Consider the following 22,079-nt stretch of genomic DNA (forward strand, 5'->3'; position numbering starts at 1 on the left):
GACAAGATTGGAGTGCAGTGGTGTATCATAGCTCACTGCAACCTCAAACTTCTGGGTTTAAGCAATCCTCTTGCTTCTGCCTTCCAAGTATTTGGGACTACAGGTATGCACCACCTTGCCCAGCTAATTTTGTTTATTTTTTTTTACTTTTAGTAGAAACAAGATCTTGCTATGCTTCCCAGGCTGGTCTTTAACTCCTGGCTCAAGCAATCCTCCCCCATTAGCTTCCCAAAGTGCTGAAATTAAAGGTGGGAGCCACTGTGGCCAGCCAATTTCTGATTTTTTAAAAAAAAAACTTAATTTATTTTGGGGAGAAATCTCACAATGTTACTCAGGCTGGTCTGAACTCTTGGGCTCAGGGAATTCTCCTGCCTCAGCCTCCCAAGGAACTGGAATTACAGGTGTAGCCACTATGCCTGGTTTAAGCGTCTAATTTTCACACACACATTTAACTAAGATATATTAAATGCTTTCTGTTTTTCAGGTGTTATGCTGACAATAGATAGCCGAGTATGTGCCTCTCCTCCAGGGACTTGCAATCTGGTTGGAAAGATGGCATGTAAATAACTTTTTAGGGATATGTGACAAGCAGTCCATTTGGGCTGCTGTAATAAAATACCTTATATTGGGCAATTTATAAATAACAGATTTTTTTTCTCACAGCATTGAGCGTTGAAAGGGCCATACTAACAAGTGCTGCGAGAAGCCTTTGATTCTGCCTGGAAAGATCTGGAAGGGCCAAACCCCTGTCCTCTGTTCCTTGTAGAGACAACAGGGTGATCTTTTCTCTCTTTTTTTTTTTTTTTTTTTTTGAGACAGAGTTTTGCTCTCATTGCCCAGGCTAGAGTGCAATGGCACAATCTCAGCTCACTACAACTTCTGCTTCCAGGTTCAAATGATTCTCCTGCCTCAGCCTCCCGAGTAGCTGGGATTATAGGCATGTGCCACCACACCAGCTAATTTTGTATTTTTAGTAGAGATGGGGTTTCTCCAGGTAGGTCAGGCTGGTCTCAAACTCCCGACCTCAGGTGATTTGCCCACCTCAGCCTCCCAAAGTGCTGGGATTATAGGTGTGAGCCACTGCCTCTGGCCTAGCAGCAGGGTAATGTTTGTACTGAGCTAGCCAGGGTTGGAAACTGGTAGCCTACGGACTATATCAGGATTCCAAACTCATTTTGTTTGGTCTACAGAAGATTTTGAAAATCCAAGAATATCTCATATAAAAATTCAGATTTGTGGAGTTTTCTGAAAAATTGCAAGATCTGGCAATTCTGGGCTACAATCAACGGGATCTAGACAAGCTGCCTTCAGTTTGTTTTATAACCAAACTGCATGACCACTGACTAATTTTACTGCCTTTCAGCAGTTGACCTTCTGTCCCCTGTTAAGTAGGATTGCTAATACCGTATTTGTGTTTTTTGAAAGCGGAATCTGTAAGAGCAGGGATTGGAGCAGTATTTCTCAAAAATTGGTCTACAACTACCTTTGTCAGTATCACGTACAACAGTTCTTCCCAACATTTACTGTGGGTATGAATCACCTGGGTATTCTGCAGACTGTGCTCTTTCAAAGTCTTAGAGTGCGTCATTCAACAAAGGAGTCACTAGTCTCATGTGACTACTTCAGTTTAAATTAATTCACATTCAACTCCTCAGCACACTAGTCACATTTCAAGTGCTCAACAGCTACACGTGTCCTGTGGCTACGTCACTGCACAGTGCGATAGAACATTTCCATCATCTCAAAAAGCTTCATTCGATAGTGCTGTACACAACATTGTCTTAGTCCTTGATGGCTGCCATCACAAAATACCTTAGACTGAGTAACTTTATAAACAACAAACATGTATTTCTTACAGTTCTAGAGGCTGGAAAGTCCAAGATCAAGGCACTGGCAGATTCAGTACCTAGAAGACACCTGCTCAGAGTATCCTCACAGGGTGGAAGGGGAAAAGCGGCTCCCTGGGACCCTGTTTTATAAGGGTACTAATCCCATTCATGAAGGCTTTCCCCTCATGACCTAATCACCTCCCAAAGACTTTACCTTGTAATACCATCACATTGGTGCTTTCAAAACAGGAATTTTGAGGGGACGACATTCAGGCCATAGCAAACGTTGTCTAAGTCCACCTGAAGCCACTGATCACCTAGGGATGTGATTTTGTTTGATCTACTATGCTTTATTGATTAGGGTTGATTGTCTTTAAAATTAGATGTGAACATTTAGAAAATCAGTCACAATTGGTTTTTTTGTCATATAGAGAGTCAAATGATTTATGTCCAATAAAAAAGAACCCTAAAGGTTATTTATTTATTTTTATTTTTATTTTTTTGAGATGGAGTCTCGCTGTGTCGCCCAGGCATTCTCCTGCCTCAGCCTCCCCAGTGGCTGGGACTACAGGTGCATGTCACCATGCCTGGTTAATTTTTTGTATTTTTAGTAGAGACAGGGTTTCACCATATTAGCCAGGATGGTCTCAATCTTCTGACCTCGTGATCCACCCACCTCAGCCTCCCAAAGTGCTGGGATTACAGACGTGAACCACTGCACCCAGCCATGGTTTTGGTTGTATTGGTCTGTGGGACATTAGTCAGTTCTCTATTCTCTATATAACTCTACAATTTTATCTAGCATTCTTTTCTTCTGCCAGTGACACGTATACATGCACACACATACACACACACTTATCAGCAATCTTCTATCCTCCTCTTTAAACGAGCTGGTTCTGTCACAAATGAAGTAAGTCTTGGACTATATATCTGTATGAAAATCATGTTTTAAATTTTTGAAATTTGTATTTTGATAGGAGCAAATTATTTGAATTTATACTTTGGGAAACCTATTCAACTTTGTAAAGCCTCAGTTTGCTCATTTGTAAAGTGAGGAATAGTTTCTAAAACAGAGACTTTTCTCATTGGGTTCTTGAGAATTAAATGGGATAATGAATATAAAACATTTAGTGCAGCTCTTGGCATGTAAAATTGCTAAATAAATATCATTATTAAGAAAGCTTTCTCAACTGTATTTCTGGATGTCTAAGCATCTCAATTCCTACTTTTGTGTAGCTCCATTCAAATGCTGGAATTTCCAACTGTATTCTGGGCACAACGCCTGCATCTCCCAACTTTGGCTTCACTCTGTCTGCACTCAGCACCTTTTTCATCTTTTCTGTAGCAATGGGAGAAGTTTTCTGGCCAATATCTGGCTTCAAATTGAGAGAGAAAGTCTTCCAGGCTGAGAACAACTAAGAATCCTCCTTCCCGGCACCCTGCTTTTCTCTCCCTCCCCCTTCCCCTCCACCCTTTCCTGCCAGCAGAAGTCATTGACTCCATACTTCCTGCCTTGCACTATAAACACTCTCTCCAGCTGTGGCCTGCTTTCACTGGAGGTTTAACTATTTAATTGCTAAAGACCATTTTCCCAGAACAATGCACAGTCGTATCTTGGGGTTAGGGAACAGTTCACAGACTGTTCTCTCCGTTCTGCTTAGCCTCCTCATGCGTTCTACAATATCCATTTATACCGCTCATATATAAAATTAATTTTTGTTGCTGTTAATTTGGGGAATGGTGCCAAAAAGAATTTTCCTGAACTCAGAACTGTTTACTGAGGATCTTGTAGGTGTGTAATACTGAAATTTACTTCTCAGCTAGCTGATGAGAAAAAGAGAGAGGAAAATTTTGTTCTGTTTTGCAGAGTTTGTACAACCAAACTAAGAAAACTCAATCTAGATTATAACTTGACAGAGCCTTGGCATGGAAGCACAGTTCAGATATTTGCAATAAAGATAACAAAGACAGTGTCGAGTTAGAGAGAGAATAAAATAGAGACATCCAAGAGAGAGGTAAGCAGACCACTCAGGGTGGCCTTCCAGGGTCCAAAGGGCGGCCCTCAGCTTTATTGGCCCAGAAACTCCGATTTTCATTTAGACCTCAGAATCTTCTGAGGATATTTGATCATATTTCTGCAAATTGAAGTGCAATATGTTTTATCTTCAGTGACAGTGGAGTAGAGAAAGGCGACAGTCTCAGTTCTGCATTTTCTAGCTATAAAATCTAGGGCAAATGATTTTACATTCTTGTGCCTGGTTTCTGTCAGGCCTCTGAGCTCAAGTTAAGCCATCATATCCCCTGTGACCTGCACATATGCATCCAGATGGCCTGAAGCAAGTGAAGAATCACAAAAGATGTGGAAATGGCCGGTTCCTGCCTGCCTTAACTGATAACATTACCTTATGAAATTCCTTCTCCTGGCTCAGAAGTTCCCCCACTGAGCACCTGGTGACCCCTGCCCCTGCCCGCCAAAGAACAACCCCCTTTGACTGTAATTTTCCACTACCTATCCAAATCCTATAAAATGGCCCCACCCCTGTCTCCCTTTGCTGACTCTCTTTTCGGACTCAGCCCACCTGCATCCAGGTGAAATAAACAGCCTTGTTGCTCACACAAATCCTGTTGGTGGCCTCTTCACACAGGCGCATGTGACATTTGGTGCCGAAGCCCGGGACAGGAGGACTCCTTTGGGAGACAGGTCCCCTGTCCTCGCCCTCACTCCGTGAGGCGATCCACATATGACCTCTGGTCCTCAGACCAAACAGCCCAAGGAACATCTCACCAATTTCAAATCAGGTTAAGTGGTCTTTTCACTCTCTTCTCCAGCCTCTCTCGCTACCCTTCAATCTCCCTGTCCTTTCAATTCCAGTTCTTTTTCCTCTCTAGTAGAGACAAAGGAGACACATTTTATTCATGGACCCAAAATCCAGCGCCAGTCATGGACTCAGGAAGACAGTCTTCCCTTGGTGTTTAATCACTGCAGGGACGCTTGCCTGATTATTCACCCACATTTCATTGGTGTCTGATCACCGTGGGGATGCCTGCCTTGGTCATTCACCCACATTCCCTTGGTGGCAAGTCAATTGCGGGGACGCCTGCTTTGGCTGCTCACCCATATTGCAGCCCAGGGCTGCTCACTACCCCCATTCTCCGTGTCTCTACCCTCTCTTTTCTCTGGGTTTGCCTCCTTCACTATGGGCAACCTTCCATCCTCCATTCCCCCTTCTTCTCCCTTAGCCCGTGCTCTCAAAAACTTAAAACCTCTTCAACTCTCACCTGACCTTAAATCTTAGCATCTTATTTTCTTCTGCAACACCGCTTGGCCCCAATGCAAACTCAATAATGGTTCTAAATAGCCAGAAAATGGCACTTCTGATTTCTCCATTTTACAAGACCTGGATTATTTTTGTCAAAAAATGGGCAAATGGTCTGAGGCGCCTGATGTCCAGGCATTCTTTTACACATTGGTCCCTCCCTAGTCTCTGCTGCCAACACAACTCATCTGAAATCTTTCTTCTTGCTCTCCTGCCTCTTCCTTCTGTCTCCACCCCAAGCTCTGAGTCCTTTGAATCCTCCTTTACTATGGACCCATCTGACCTCTCCCCTCCTCCCCAGGCTGTTCTTCACCAGACCAAGCCAGGTCCCAATTCTTCCTCAGCCTCCGCTCCCCCACCTGCTACCATCTACTACCTCCCCTCCTCACACCTGGTCTGGCTTACAGCTTTGTTCTGAGACTAGCCCTCCCCGACCTGCCCAATAATTTCCTCTTAAAGAGATGACTGGAGCTGAAGGCATAGCCAAGGTTAATGTTCCTTTTTCTTTATCTGACCTCTCCCAAATCCATTAGTGTTTAGGCCCTTTTTCATCAAATATAAAATCCCAGCCCAGTTCATGGCTCGTTTGGCAGCAACCCTAAGACACTTTACAGCCTTAGACCCTGAAAGATCAGAAGGCCATCTTATTCTCAATATGCATTTTATTACCCAATCAGCTCCCAACATTTTTAAAAAAGCTCCAAAAATTAGATTCTGGCCCTCAAACCCCACAGCAGGACTTAATTAACCTCACCTTCAAGGTATACAATAATAGAAAAGAGTTACAATTACTTGCCTCTGCTGTGAGAGAAAATCCAGCCACATCTCCAGCACACAAAAACTTCAAAATGCCTAAGCTGCAGTGGTCAAGCATTCCTACAGGACCTCCTCCATCAGGATCTTGCTTCAAGTGCCAGAAATCTGGCCACTGGGCCAAGGAATGCCCGCAGCCCAGGATTCCTCCCAAGCTATGTTCCATCTGTGTGGGACCCCACTGGAAACTGGACTGTCCAACTCGCCCGGCAGTCACTCCTAGAGCTCCTGGAAGTCTGGCCCAAGGCCCTCTGACTGACTTCTTCCCAGATCTTCTTGGCTTAGTGGCTGAAGACTGACGCTGCCCGATCACCTCGGAAGCCTCATGGACTGTCACAGATACTTTGGGTAACTCTTACAGTGGAGGGTAAGTCAGTCCCCTTCTTAATTAATATGGAGACTACCCACTCCACATTACCTTCTTTTCAAGGGCATTGCCTCCATAACTGTTGTGGGTATTGACGGCCAGGCTTCTAAACCTCTTAAAACTCCCCAACTCTGATGCCAACTTGGACAACATTCTTTTATGCACTCCTTTTTACTTATCCCCACCTGCCCAGCTCCCTTATTAGGTTGAGACATTTTAACTAAATTATCTGCTTCCCTGACTATTCCTAGGCTACAGCCACACCTCATTGCCACCCTTTTCCCCAGTTCAAAGCCTCCTTCACATCCTCCTCTCGTTTCCCCTGACCTTAACCCAAAAGTATGGGACACCTCTACTCCCTCCCTGGCAACCAGTCACATGCCCATTACTATCCCATTAAAACCTAATCACCCTTACCCTGCTCAACACCAATATTCCATCCCACGGCACACTTTAAAGGGATTAAAGCCCATTATTACTCGCCTGTTACAGCATGGCCTTTTAAAGCCCATAAACTCTTCTTACCGTTCCCCATTTAACCTGTCCAAAAACCGGACAAGTCTTACAAGTTAGTTCAGGATCTACACCTTATCAACCAAATTATCTTGCCTATCCACTCCATGGTGCCAAAGCCATAGACTCTCCTATCCTCAATACCTCCCTCCACAACCCCTCCATAACCCATTAGTCTGTTCTGGATCTCAAACATGCTTTCTTTACTATTCCTTTGCACCCTTCATCCCAGCCTCTCTTTGTTTTCACTTGGACTGACCCTGACACCCATCAGGCTCAGCAAATTACCTGGGCTGTACTGCTGCAAGATTTCACGGACAGCCCCCATTACTTCAGTCAAGCCCAAATTTCTTCCTCATCCCTTACCTATCTCGGCATAATTCTTCATGAAAACGCACATGCTTTCCCTGCTGATCATGTCTGGCTAATCTCCCAAACCCCAACCCCTTCTACAAAACAACTCCTTTCCTTCCTAGGCATGGTTAGATACTTCTGTCTTTGGATACCTAGTTTTACCATCCTGATTAAACCATTATATAAACTCACAAAAGCAAACCTAGCTGACCCCATAGATCCTAATCCTTTTGCTACTCGTCTTTCCCTTCCTTAAAAATAGCCCTAGAAGCTGCTCCCACACTAGCTCTCCCTAACTCATCCCAACCCTTTTCATTACACACAGCTAAAATATAGGGCTGTGTGGTCAAAATTCTTACACAAGAGCTGGGACTGTGCCCTGTAGCCTTTCTGTCCAACTTGACTTTACTGTTTTAGGCTGGCCCCCACATTATACCTGATACCACACCTGACCCCCATGATTGTATCTCTGATCCACCTGACATTCACTCTATTTCCCCATATTTCCTTCTTTTCTGTTCCTCACTCTGATCACACTTGGTTTATTGATGGCAGTTCCACCAGGCCTAATTGCCACTCACCAGCAAAGGCAGGCTATAGTATCCTGCACATCTATCATTGAGGCTACCGCTCTGCCTCTCTCCACTACCTCTCAGCAAGCCAAACTCATTACCATAACTTGGGCCTTCATTCCTGCAAAGGGACTATGTGTTAATATTTATACTGACTCTAAATATGCCTTCCATATCCTGCACCACCACGCTGTTATGTAGGCTGAAAAAGATTTCCTCACTATGCAAGGGTCCTCTATCATTAATGCCTCTTTAATAAAAACTCTTCTCAAGGCCACTTTACTTCCAAAGGAAGCTGGAGTCATTCACTGCAAGGGCCATCAAAAGGCATCAGATCCCATTGCTCAGGGCAATGGTTATGCTGATAAGGTTGCTAAAGAAGCAGCTAGCGTTCCAACTTCTGTTCCTCATGGCCAGTTTTTCTCCTTCTAATCAGTCACTCCCACCTACTCCCCAACTGAAGCTTCCACCTATCAATCTCTTTCCACACAAGGCAAATTGTTCTTAGACCAAGCAAAATATCTCCTTCCAGCCTCATAGGTCCATTTCTATTCTGTTATCATTTCATAACCTCTTCCATGTAGGTTACAAGCCCATCTCTTAAAACCTCTCATTTCCTTTCCATCATGCCAATATATCCTCCAGGAAATCACTTCTCAGTGTTCCATCTGCTATTCTACTACTCCTCAGGGATTGTTCAGGCCCCCTGCCTTCCCTACACATCAAGCTCAGGGATTTGCCCCTGCCCAGGACTGGCAAATTGACTTTACTCACATGCCCTGAGTCAGAAAACTAAAATACCTCTTGGTCTGGCTAGACACTTTCACTGGATGGGTAGAGGCCTTTCCCACAGGGTCTGAAAAGGCCACCACGGTCATTGCTTCCCTTCTGTCAGACATAATTCTTAGGTTTGGCCTTCCTACCGCTATACAGTCCAATAATGGACTGGCCTTTATTAGTCAAATCACCCAAGCAGTTTCTCAGGCTCTTGGTATTCAGTAAAACCTTCATACCCCTTACTGTCCTCAATCTTCAGGAAAGGTAGAACAGACTAATGGTCTTTTAAAAACACACCTCACCAAGCTCAGCCTCCAACTTAAAAAAGAGGACTCTGTCAAGAATAGAGCCCCAAAACTCACCAACCAAGTGAGTAATTGCGCTGAACCCCCTTGGGCACTCTCTAATTGGATATCCTGGGTCCTCCCAATTCTTGGTCCTTTAATACCTGTTTTTCTCCTTCTCTTATTCAGACCTCATGTCTTCCGTTTAGTTTTTCAATTCATACAAAACCATATCCGGGCCATCACCAATCATTCTATATAACAAATGTTTCTTCTAACAACCCCACAATATCACCCCTTACCCCAAAACCTTCCTTCAGCTTCATCTCTCCCACGCTAGGTTCCCACAGTGACCCTAATTCTGCTCAAAGCAGCCCTGAGAAACATCACCCATTCTCTCTCCATACCACTCCCCCAAAATTTTCACTGCCCCATTACTTCAACACTATTTTACATTATTTTTCTTATTAATATAAGAAGACAGGAATGTCAGGCCTCTGACCCCAAGCTAAGCCATCATATATCCCGTGACCTGTACATATACATCCAGATGGCCTGAAGCAAGTGAAGAATCACAAAAGAAGTGGAAATGGCCAGTTCCCGCCTTAACTGATGACATTACCTTGTGAAATTCCTTCTCCTGGTTCAGAAGCTCCCCCACTGAGCACCTTGTGACCCCTGCCCCTGCCCGCCAGAGAACAACCCCCTTTTACTGTAATTTTCCACTACCTAACCAAATCCTATAAAACGGCCTCACCCCTATCTCCCTTTGCTGATTCTCTTTTTGGACTCAGCCTGCCTGCACCCAGGTGAAATAAACAGCCTTGTTGCTCACACAAAGCCGGTTGGTGGTCTCTTCACAGGGACATGCATGACAGTTTCCTGATCTGTAAAATGGGGATAATAATAGTAACTACCGGACAGGGTTGTTGTGAGGATTAAATGAATCAATATATAAAAAGCACTTAGAATACTATCTGACACATTGTAAACACTCAGTGCTAGCAGCTGCGTTAACTTCATTGTTTTTTGTTTTTTGTTTTTTTTTTTTTTTTTGGAAAAACATCTGGATTTCATTTGGTAGTTTAAAGGTTTTTGAAAATGTTGATATACACAAGCTGTACTTGAAGCTGGATGACAGACATACTTTTATTCTTTTATTTTATTTTTGAGATGGAGTTTCGCTGTCACCCAGGCTGGAGTGCAGTGGAGCAATCTCGGCTCACAGCAACCTCCACCTCCCAGGTTCAAGCCATTCTCCTGCCTCAGCCTCCCAAGTGGCTGAGATTACAGGAAACTGGCCCTACACCCAGCTAATTTTTGTAGTTTTAGTAAAGACGGGGTTTCACCATGTTGGCCAGGCTGGTCTCAAACTCCAGTCCTTAGGTGATCCACCTGCCTCGGCCTCCCAAAGTCCTGGGATTACAGGCATGAGCCACTGTGCCTGGCGACATGCTTTTAACATAGGATTTTTTTTTTTTTTTTTTTTGGACAGAGTCTTGCTCTGTCACCCAGGCTGGAGTGCAGTGGTGCGACCTTGGCTCACTGCAACCTCCACCTCCCAGGTTCAAGCAATTGTCCTGCCTCAGCCTACTGAGTAGCTGGGACCACAGACGCGCGCCACCACATCCAGCTGATTTTGGTACTGTTAGCAGAGACAGGGTTTCACCATGTTGGCCAGGATGGTCTCCATCTCTTGACCTTGTGATCTGCCCACCTCGGCCTCCCAAATGCTGGGATTACAAGCGTGAGCCACCACGCCCAGCCTTAACATAGGATTTTCATCCTAGAATGACTTTTCCCCAAAAAGATTCAATCTTAGGCCTCTTGCTGCAGGCAGGTTCCATGGGACTGCACAAAAGAGGCAGGGAAACAGTCCCCATGGGAGATTTTAGTTTCTTTAAAAATATGCTTCTAGGCCAGGAATGGTGGCTCATGCTTGTAATCCCAGCAGGTTAAGAAGCCAAGGCAGAGGATCCCTTGAGCCTAGGCGTTACAGACCAGCCTGGGCAACACAGGGAGACCCCCGTCTCTACCCTCCACCCAAAAATTTAAAAAGTTTGCCAGGCATGGTAGCATGCGCCTGGTGGTCCCAGCTACTCAGGAGGCTGCGGTGGGAAGAACTCTAGAGCCCAGGAGGTTGAGGCTACAGCGAGCCACAGCTGCGCCACCGCAGTCCTGCTTGAGTGACAGAGCGAGACCTTGTCTCAAAAAAAATTCTTTTAATTAAAAAAAAAAAGAAAAAGGCTTTACTACTTCCTATGAAGTTCATAAAAAGATCTTCCCTTTGTTTAGTCATCCAGAGTAAAGTCATAGGGCTCAAAGTCTTTCCGGAAGCGGCGAGCCAGGGTCTCCTCGTCTTCCTTACTGATCTGACACTGCCTCCAGTCAGACTTACCAGGAATATTAAGGATGGCTTCACTGGCCAGGACCTCCCTTCCAAACTGCAAAGGAAAATTCTTTTTAATTCTGTGGAAAAGCTTTTCTCCTGTGTCAAGTTCAACATAAAAATATGCTGCTCCTGACTGTGCAATCTGCTTGATGTCAGAGTGCTCTGGGATTTCCAACAGCTCTATCTGCTGCTCCTGGGCCTGGGTAATGAAGGCATCTTTAATGTCAACAGTAGCACAGCAGCTGACTGGGACAGGAATGACCTGTAGCTGGAGGTGATGGCTCTTATAATTTCTCTCAAATACAACACACCGTTTCCCTCAACTCTTAAAGAACTGTCTCAGTGTGGCCTTATACTTCCCCACCTCTTCTACCACCTCTGCTGAAAGCTCCACCACTGACTGGTAGTGTCCAATGGGCAGGATGAGGACATGGTCATCAGATAAGCCTCCTTTGGCCAGGGCGAGGTAGCAATGTGTGCCGATGTTGACCACCAAATGCTTTTCCACTTCAGGGCTAGCAAGGCTAAACCAGCAGGGTCCTGGAGGCTGAGGAGGTTTGCGAGGCTGCTTTGGGTGAGGAGAAGATTTGCTATCTCTACCTGTGGATGAATGCTTCCTTCCCTGCTTTTCATTTAAATCAAAGAAAAACTGACAGGCTGATTCTTCCACAGGGGCAGGAATTTGCTTTCCTATGGATGCTTTCTGCCCAGATTTTCTGTAAGGGTTTTCAGTGACATCCGGAGGCTGTTTTACCAGTTCTGCTGCATCCATTAGCTTCATGGGAACAATACTGAATGCATAAAGATACTTTTTCTTTTCTGGATTTCCAACATTTGCCAGAGCTATAAACCGGGTGGCATGCTGTGCATTTTCCTGTAGAACGATATGGTTTCTATATGGAAGCCTCTCATAATAGGTCTTTTCCAAAGCAGCAAAATGATATCTTGGTTTCAAGCCCATGGCAAGACTGGAAACCAAAGCAGAACCACATTTTTTGGTATCCACTTCTCCAGAAGAATTCCCAAAGTTCCCCACATACTTGGGCCACGGGGATGTGAGCAAGATACCAACACCCTTAAACTGGGAGGTTGTACACAGCATCGTTCTCAGAGAAGACACATCCTTGGGACTAAAATTATAACCTGGTACTGGCTCATTTAAGGACTCTGTGCCACTGAGGTACACAATCTGCAGCCCCGAGCTTCCAGTGAAGATACCTTTACGACCCAGATAAGTAATGTTTTCAGCTAATTCAAATCCATCAGCATCCTGGAAATATTTTACTGTTTCCTGGTTACTAGCACCAAGCACATATGTCTGAATAGGAGCTCTCTTGATGCCAGTCTTATACTCTTCCCATTCGGCATCTGGGGTGGAGCCAAAGAAATCTCCTACACACAACAGCAGATCAAAGTTTCCACTTTTCTTCTGAATTGCTCGAACTCTATTGAACAAAATATCAAACTTTCCTTCAACATCTCCTCAAACCAAGAGGCGCAGCGGTTTCTGTGCCATCTGTCCGAATAGTATGAGTTGTGACTGCCACCTAAAATTGGGAACGCGAATCTCAACTTCATTGTTATTTTTATTAAGCTATATTACTGAAGTCACTCAGGATGCTAAGATTGTGACTTTTGGATATTTGTAGAGAAGTTAGCATACTGTAAATATTAATGGGTTTTTGATATGAGGCTCTCACATTAAATGATGATAAAACACAGCAACAAAGTCAATCTCACTTATTTAACTGGAGAAGCAAAGAACACAAAGGATAAAAGTAATTCCATCATTTTAATATGTGGCCATTCTAAAGTCTGTTCTTTAGTAAGAACCGAGAAATGTTATAAACCAAAGGAAAGTTGTGTATTAGTCTTCTAGGGCTGCTATAACAAAATGGCACAGACTGGGTGGCTTAAACAACAGATATGATAATTTTTCACAGTTTTGGAGGCTGGAGCTCCAAGATGAAGGTGCTGGCAGGGTTGGTTTCTGGTGAAGCCTCTCTCCTTGACTTGCAGGTGGCTGCCTTCTTACTGTGTTCCCATGTGAGCTTTTCTTTGCATAGTCACACCCCTATTGTCTCTTCTTCTTCTTATAGGATACCCAGTCCTATTAGATTATGGCACCACTCTTACAACTTCATTTAACCTTAATTTCCTCCAGAAAGGCCCTACCTTCAAATACAGGTACATTGGGAATTAGGGACTCAACATATGAATTTGGTGGGGGACATAATTCAGCCCTTAACACTCTGTCTGCCTCACACCCTTGCCCTGTAAATTTGAAGGTCTCTTCATTGCCCTCAGAGAAGTTGCAACCTAAGTCATGGTGACTAAAGGCGACTTCCCACCTTGCTTTTCCATCGGCTGCTTCTGTGTCTTAAACAAAATTCATCAAGCATTGTTTGCTTTGGGTATATTCCTTCTTGCACTTACTCTGTTCCTTGACTCTAGAATGCCTTTCCCCATCTTTCCATGTCCATGTCATACCTGTTTCTCTGATCCAGCTTAAGTGCAGCTTCTCCTGGGACACCTGTCCTAGTCCACCCTGATGGAAATCCTCTCTTTGCAGCCAAACTCCCTGGCACAATGTGCTCCTTTTAGCACGTTTCATTTTCTCAATTTTATGTCAGCTCATGCTTCAACTCTGCTATGTGTTCCTGAGGTATCAACTAGTTCTGATTCATCCTTGTCATCACTGTAATCCTTCTGCAGCACAGTGTCTCATTCTGCATTCAATCTTAAAAAATGTGTTGAATGAGTAAATGAAATGTTGATTGCCTGCCAATGACTACCAGGTAGGGGTTGAGGGATCAGGAAGGATAAGCATCAAACTTTGTGGTTATCCATGGAAAAGTGAGATTTCAGAGGGCTTTTATTTTATGTTTTCTATATTACTGAATTATTTTAATTTTATGATATGTATCCATAACTTTTTAATTTTTACCCCACTCCTGTTGAATGCAGTAACTTTTTAAATAAAAAACAGTATCAAAGATTTCAAAAATTTTTTTAAAAAGGTAGGTGGGAGAGAGAACACTGATGTTAGGAAACATGGCTATTATACTTAAAATGTATTGTCCATGTGAACAAGAAAATAAAAAAGGAGGGCTTTGCAGGTACCTATGGAAGTATTTGCATATGCAGAAGCACTCATCCTAAAACATAATTATAAGGTTTGTAGAATTATTTGACCACTTAGACTATGTACATGTATAGCTGATAAAAATGAAAACTTAAAAAAAAAATGCTGTAGGCCACATGCAGTGGCTCACGCCTGTAATCCCAACATTCTGGGAAGCCAAGGCAAGAGGATCACTTGAGCCAAGGAGGTTGAGACCAGCCTGGGCAATATGGAGAAACCTCACCTCTACTAAAAAGTACAAAAATTAACTGGGGTGGTGGCACATACTTGTAGTCCTGGCTACTTGGGAGGCTGAGGTGGGAGGCTTGCTTAAGCCCAGGAGGTCGAGGCTACAGTGAGCAGTGATCACACCACCAGCCTGGTAACAGAACAAGAATCTGTCTCAAAAAAAAAAAAAAAAAAAAAAAAAAAAATTGCTGCCCATGAGAAATGCCTTATCCTTTCTTTAGTATTAAAAAAATTTTAAGTATATGTAATACAACCCATCTTGATATACAACTTTTTTCACTTTTTCCCCATATTGAGCATGCAACTTACATCTCTTATTTTCATCTTCTGGTCTTTACCACCAGTTAGAAAGCCATCCCCGAGTTCCATGAGATATAAGAAAAAATAGAGATTGTTTTTAAAATTAAAAAGCATAAAACTTTTCAGTGACAATTAGGAGAAGATAAATTTTAGTAGAGTAAATGGTAACATGTTTGGGAAAAAAAGAAGGTAAAATCTATTCAGAACATACCTTCAGGCTTTTATAGATACTTTAGGATTATCTACACAAAGCTGAATTCACACACACACACACACACACACACTCCTACTAAAAGCTATAGATATTTATGCTCATTACACTTTACAATGCATATGTGTGGAGCCTAAAACTATTGTTAGTTTTTTTTCACTCTGCTCTGAGCACAAAGTAGAAATGAATCCAGAGAAAAAATGAAATGTGCTTTCCCAGAGTCCACCCCTGCCATGGAACACAGTGAATGTTGTCCTCTGGGAGAGGAGCAAGCCATTTAAATTCAGGGAACAGATTCTCAACACTGGCAAGCTATTTTTAGCGCAAGCCGTAGCTTAATTTGGAAACCAAGCAGTTGAGGTCTTGCCTTTTTCTTGGATTGACTTTTTTTTTTAATGGCAGTAGAAAGCTATACATACAGAAAAGTGTTCTCTAAATGTAGCATTTTAAGCACTCTTGAAGAATGTATAATTCTAAAGCTAGTTGAAAAAAATGTTCATGCTAGAGCTTTGCAAGTCTTGTTTATCTATAGACTGTTGTTGTTTTAAAATTCATCATGTATGGTCCTGAAAAAAAAGGAAGATGCTCTTAATTGGTTTATGTAACCACAGTTTTGGGGTATATGCCAACCTGTACAGCAACCTGATACAGCATCAACCTCACCTTGATGTCAGGTGCCTGGCCTGGGAGGTCTGGCCAAAATAAAGATGTGGGGAGTCTCTTGGCTTCCAGAACACTGTAATTCTTATGCTCAAAAGGATCCCCCAGAGTTTTAGGGCTGTAGGACACGTATTCTATCAGCCATGATGACTTAGCTGTTGCAATGACCCTGTCTATTAGGGTAGCTCAATTCAAATTAAAGTTAATTAAAGTAAATAAATTAAAAATTAATTTCTTTAGTCATGCAAGCCTCATTTCAAGTACTCAGTCACATGGGGCCAGTGGGCTACCATATTGGACAGTGTAGAGCCTTTCTATTGTCACGAAAAATTCTACTGGGCAGCACTACTCTATACCAATGACAAAATAACAATAGGCAGTTTTGTGAAAAGCACCAGATGAGGTGTTAAGAGACATAGAATTTGAACCTATCCTAGCCTCTTTTTTTTTTTTTGACAAACACAAACATTTAAAATAGTACTACTTTAAACACTTTATAAAGTGCTTATTAATGTCATTTAATCCTCATAGTAACCTTAGGAGCTGCTACAATTATTTCCATTTTCTAGATAAGAGACTGAGGCACAAAGATGTTAAGTGCTTACTAAGTCAGCAAGTGGTAGAACTGAGATACGAACCCAAGCACTTTGCTTCAGAGTCTTTGGTCTTAACCACTACTTAATGCTGCCTCTCTGAAAATCCACGTGATTTGGGAACATTTCTTCACCACTGTATTCATCTGTCACATAAAGAAAGCAACCAAATTTCATCTAAGGTCCTTTCCACTACGAATGCGCTGAAATTAATTCTCTTATACAGTTGTTATTGAGTGCCTGCTCTGGGTAGGGAGTATATTAGTTGCTGGATATAAATAGATGAACAAAACAGACATGGTGCCCTTTTGGTGAGAGAAAGAGACATTAACCAAACACATAAATACGTGGAAAATGGCAATGGGGAGCTGTGTGGCAAAGGATGGGTTCTGGATACAACAAATGTTCACTGAGATTTGACCCAGAGAGATCGACCATGGCTCTTTTGAGCAGGTGGAACAGGGCGATGTGGCCAACACTAAGAGGAGGGGAGCTCTTGGGAGCTCCACCTTCCCAACTGCTGCCACCCAGGGACAGTTAGCCGTACCTACACACCTCTCATGGCCGTGGGTTTATCATGGATCTGTGTGGGTGGGGAACGGGAGTGAGAGAATGGTGTTGGAGGCTGCTAGTGAATAGGACCACAGAGAAGCAAAATACATCACCCTTCAGGCATGCCCAGATTCATATCTCCTGGGCAAACACTATATGCTTCTATGTCAGAGTTAAAAAAGGAAGCAGGCTAACTTCTGTAATGGGGATCAGAAATAATTTGGGTTCTAGCCTGTACATAATTCATACAAAGGGGATAGCTTCGCACATGCTTATGTCAGGAATGTCAGCCTATGACAAGGCAAACGTGTGCAAGACTCAGCTAGTGAATTCAAGCAAGAAACTTCACATTGGAGATTTGCCCCAGGGATTCTGGCTACAGAGATTTTGCTCCAGAAAGGGGCCTGATTCTCAGGTCTGTACATGAGAAATGTAAAATTAAGAGCAAATAGGAAGCTCATTCTGGAGAGGCTTCTTTCCCCCACTCTGCTTTTCTACTGTGGGTTTTCCTCAAGACTCAGGCCTTGCTTTCTTTCTGTTTGGCAAAGTCCTTCTCTGGCATGGCTTTAACCAGTTCATCACTAAGTGGTGCCAACGCAGACAGGAAACCAGCAGGGAGATATCCTAGTCAAGCCTTGAACCTGAGTACTATTAATAGGAAGAAAGATTTTCTTCTGAGAGTTCACTACTGAACAAGGGCAGTGGCTCGGAAGAGGAACTGATCCTACAGAAGAATCTTAAAGCCAGGATTGCAAATTCAGTACTGACTGTGGCAAGACAGGTGATAGAAATGAGTGAGCTGGGCAGGGCAGGTCCATGGTAAACTGGGGATTTTGGACAGCTTCTACTTCTCCAGCTACTTGTGGCTCAATTTGTTTTTCTATTTTTTTCTCTTCTTGTAAAAAAAAAGCAGACTGAGTAGGCCGGGCGCGGTGGCTCAAGCCTGTAATCCCAGCACTTTGGGAGGCCGAGACGGGCGGATCACGAGGTCAAGAGATCGAGACCATCCTGGCTAACACGGTGAAACCCCGTCTCTACTAAAAAATACAAAAAACTAGCTGGGCGAGGTGGCGGGCGCCTGTAGTCCCAGCTACTCGGGAGGCTGAGGCAGGAGAATGGCGTGAACCCGGGAGGCGGAGCTTGCAGTGAGCTGAGATCCGGCCACTGCACTCCAGCCCGGGCGACAGAGCAAGACTCCGTCTCAAAAAAAAAAATAAATAAATAAAAGCAGACTGGGCACTGTGACTCACACCTGTAACCCCAGCACTTTGGGAGGCCGAAGCAGAGGGATCACTTGAGCCCAGGCATTTGAGACCAGCCTGGGCAACATAGTGAGATCCTATCTTAAAAAAAATAAAATAAATTAAAAATTAGCTGGGTGTGGCTGTGCACACTTGTCGCCCAAGCTACTTGGGAGGCTGAGGTGGGAGGATCACTTGCTCCCAGGAGGTCAAAGCTGAGGCTGCAGTGAGCCATGATTTCAACACTGCACTCCAGCCTGGCTGACAGAGTGAGACCCTGTCTCTTAACAAAATAAAGTCAGAATTCTGTATTTGCATGTGAAATGTGGGCAACCAATATTGTATGCCAACTGGTACAAAAACACATCTGCAGGGACAGATGTGATCTTTTGCTTGCTAAGGCTTAATAGTCTTATCATATCTAAAGAAAGAGGCTGCCAGTGGGGAGGAGGGTGGCCAGAAAAAAAAAGGGGGGGAAGGGAGGGCCAAAGGGTGAACGGAGGCCAAGGGTCTATAACACTGCAAGCCCAGGTGAGACAGTGCAACAGTCCACTCCATGGAGTAGTTGCATATTGAGTTGTCTATGTGGAGATTGCCTGGGATGACCATGGCTTGGCAATACAGTCATTTGTTTATATGTTGCAGAAGAAAGCAATAACTATGTTAATATTGTTGGGAATCAAAACCTCTCTCTCAGTGTGTGTGTGTATATGTATGTGTGTACATGTATATGTATATACACCTATGTATACCCTGGGGTTACCACCTAACTCTCTTCACTTGGGCTTGGTGCTCAGAAGCTACTTCCACTTATAATTTGGCTTCCCAAGATCTGCCTACAGACGGAGAATGCCAGTATGAATATCCAGTTTATTTGGTAGTGTTATTTCACTTTCTAAAATAACAAATGGGCATTCTGATACAAATTAATCTCTTTTGGTTAAATTAAATGTTCTCCAGATCTCCACCACCTAAGACAAGGATGATTCAAATTCTACATGATCATCTTATCAATATCGATGAAAAAGGCAAGGTGCCGTATATTTATATATAAATATGTGTGTATATATACATAGACCTGGAATCATCCTTTCTCCAAGGAAACTTGGTTTCTTGAGTGGGAAATGATATTTAAAGGCCACAAGCTGTGCTGTCATCACTTCTAGGACTTTTCAGTGGACACAGCTAGGAAATATTTCTGGAAATTTTTTAAAAATCACAGGCTCATACTGATATTTCCAATTCAAATTTAACATTACAGGGAATATATATATATACACACACTGAGAAAGAGGTTTTGATTCCCAACAATAGTAACATAGTTATTGCTTTCTCTGCAACATATAAAACAGTTTTGAAATAATACTGACATTACTATTAACAGTAAGTATTTAATGCATGAATTTTATGATTTCTTTGCAGCTCTATTTGTCCTTAGAATATATTCCATTGAACAAATATATCAAAATGCTGTGTTAATGACTTCAAGTAATTATTTTCTATGTGCTTATGTCACTAACTTGATATAGAGTTAAAAACAATAAAATATGTTATTTCAATTTTTTTTAAATTAGGGATTATCTTTCCTTTTGATTGAATTTTATCTTTTGGATATGTGAAATATTAACAAGATACTAAAACTGTATAAAGTCTACTCTCAGAAGAATAACTTCCATCTACATTTTTATTGGTTTTGGTTTATCTTTTCAGTTTCTTTTCGCGAATGTAAGCAGACAGCTATTCATTTTAACCCTATTGGCTTCTTGTATAGCGCTGAGAGAGAGTGATCATGGGAGCCTTGCACTGCCCTGGCTGCTGCCTCTCTAGTGAGGGGTCTGCTGTGCCCATGTGTCACCCATGATGGTGTGTTTGCCATGGATCTGTGTGGGTGGGGGTACTGTGGATCTACAAGAAAATGTCGGCCAGCCATGGTGGCTCACACCTGTAATCCCAGCCCTTTGGGAGACTGAGACGGACAAATTGCTTGAGCCCTGCAGTTTGAGACCAGCCTGGACAACATAATGAGAACCCGTCTCTATTTTTAAAAAGTTAATAAAAAATAAAATGTCCATATTTGTCATTTGAATACTTTCAGTTAAAATTCATGATGCATAAAGACAAAGCATCAGTCTTCTCCTTGAACTAACTGTGCCTCCAAACTTCCCTGTTCCTGTTCTCAGTGCTTCAACTCTCCCAACCTCTCAGTATCAAAATCGGTCAACTTAGACTTCTCCATTTTGTTTAGTCCTCACAGCCTATCAATCACCAAAACGTGTGGTTATTCATTCAGTTAACATCAACATTTTTTGTGCATTAACTATGTGCCAATCACTTGATGAACAAGACATGATCTGTGATTCCAAGGAACATACATTGCAGTGGAGAAGATGTGAGAATAATTAAATGATCCCAAGATTGTATAAAGTGCTGTTGAAGTAAACAGGGATAGCTTGGGAGAACAAAGGGAGTAGAGAAAACCCTCATCAAGGGGGTCTTCACAGAGGAGGTAACATCTGAGCTAAGTTTGGGGCTGGGGAGAGTGGTAATAAGATTTAATCACAAGAACAACAGGATCAAGATGGGAGAAGAACACTCCAGGCAGAGGGAGCTGGAGGCAAATGAGAGCAGGATGTGTTCCAACAATCACAGATTTTTCAATATGCTTGGAGTGTCACAGTTTGGCAGATAAAGAGACAGAGACCTGATGACAATGAATTTTATCTACTCACCATGCTATGCTACAAGTCTTTCTTTTCTTTTCTCCCTTCTCTTTTCTCCCTTCTCTTCTCTTCTCTTCTCTTCTCTTCTCTTCTCTTCTCTTCTCTTCTCTTCTCTTTTCTTCCTTCCTTCCTTCCTTATTTTCTATTTCTCTCTTTCAATGAACCCTCTGGGAGCACTTCATAGGATTTATTAATAAAACTGTGTGATAATATCATCAGAATCTCATTTTGAAAAGATCAGCCTGGACACTGGTCAAAGAATGGAAGAGCTGAAGGAAGCAAAAAGCAGAAGCAAGACCAGTACAATAATTTAGGGGAGCAATGAGGAATGCCTGAACTAGGGTAGTGGCAGAAAGGATAAAGGGAAGAAAACTTATTTAAGATGCACGAAGGAAACAGAACTGATTAGATTTGGCAGATGGATGGTGACTCTACCATACTCTCAGATGTCTAGTTTTAGTTTGGCCAGCTGGGTGGGTGTTGGTACTATTTCCTCAGAATGGGAACACGAAGAAGCAACAGGTTGAAGGATGAGGAGCTATGATGATGGAATCAGGTGGAGTTACACTACGGAGAAGTATTCATTCAACAAATATCTGTTCAGCATCATTAACTACAAGGTGCTATGTTCTTTAGGGCGTGAGCAACAGATTGTAAGACAGGGGGAGGAAATCCAAGAGCTTATTTACAATAGAGAGAGAATTACAGAGGGTAATGTAGGAAAAAGTGAGAGAGAGAAGAGCAAGGGAATGAGTATTAATGGGGATGACAGTGTGGAGCTAGGATTTGAGAAGCATGAAGAAAGTAACTGACTTCAATAATCTAAACAGCTTGTTGACCTAAAATTGCTTCAGTGTGAATGAATTCTGAAACCCCAGGAAGTTTCAGAGGCTGGTGAACTAAGTTTGTATCAATTCTTCTTTTAGAAAGCCTCTTATGCCATCCTTTCTTTTTCACTGTCATTGCTATCACCAAAACTTGTTTACTTCCTGTTCCTTTAATTTATGTGTATTTCTCTTCCTTGTTTGTATTTTTTATTTTAAAATATTTTTTCCTTCTTTGTATCAGATAGGCAAAAGAACACACTTTAAACACCACTCATAATCCCATCACTCAAAGACAAATACTGCTAATATTTTAGAGTAATTTTCCATTTTTTCTTTTCTTTTCTTTTCTTTTTTTTTTTTTTTGGAGACAGGGTCTCACTTCAT

General features: G+C 42.7%; 1 pseudogene; it reads right to left on the reverse strand.

The window, feature by feature from the left end:
* Positions 1 to 11,020: 11,020 nt before the first annotated feature.
* Positions 11,021 to 12,763, reverse strand: LOC103221207 (CWF19-like protein 1 pseudogene; annotated as a pseudogene).
* Positions 12,764 to 22,079: the final 9,316 nt, after the last annotated feature.

The sequence above is a fragment of the Chlorocebus sabaeus genome, chromosome 15 (genome assembly GCF_047675955.1).
Source record: "Chlorocebus sabaeus isolate Y175 chromosome 15, mChlSab1.0.hap1, whole genome shotgun sequence".
Taxonomy (NCBI): Eukaryota; Metazoa; Chordata; class Mammalia; order Primates; family Cercopithecidae; genus Chlorocebus; species Chlorocebus sabaeus.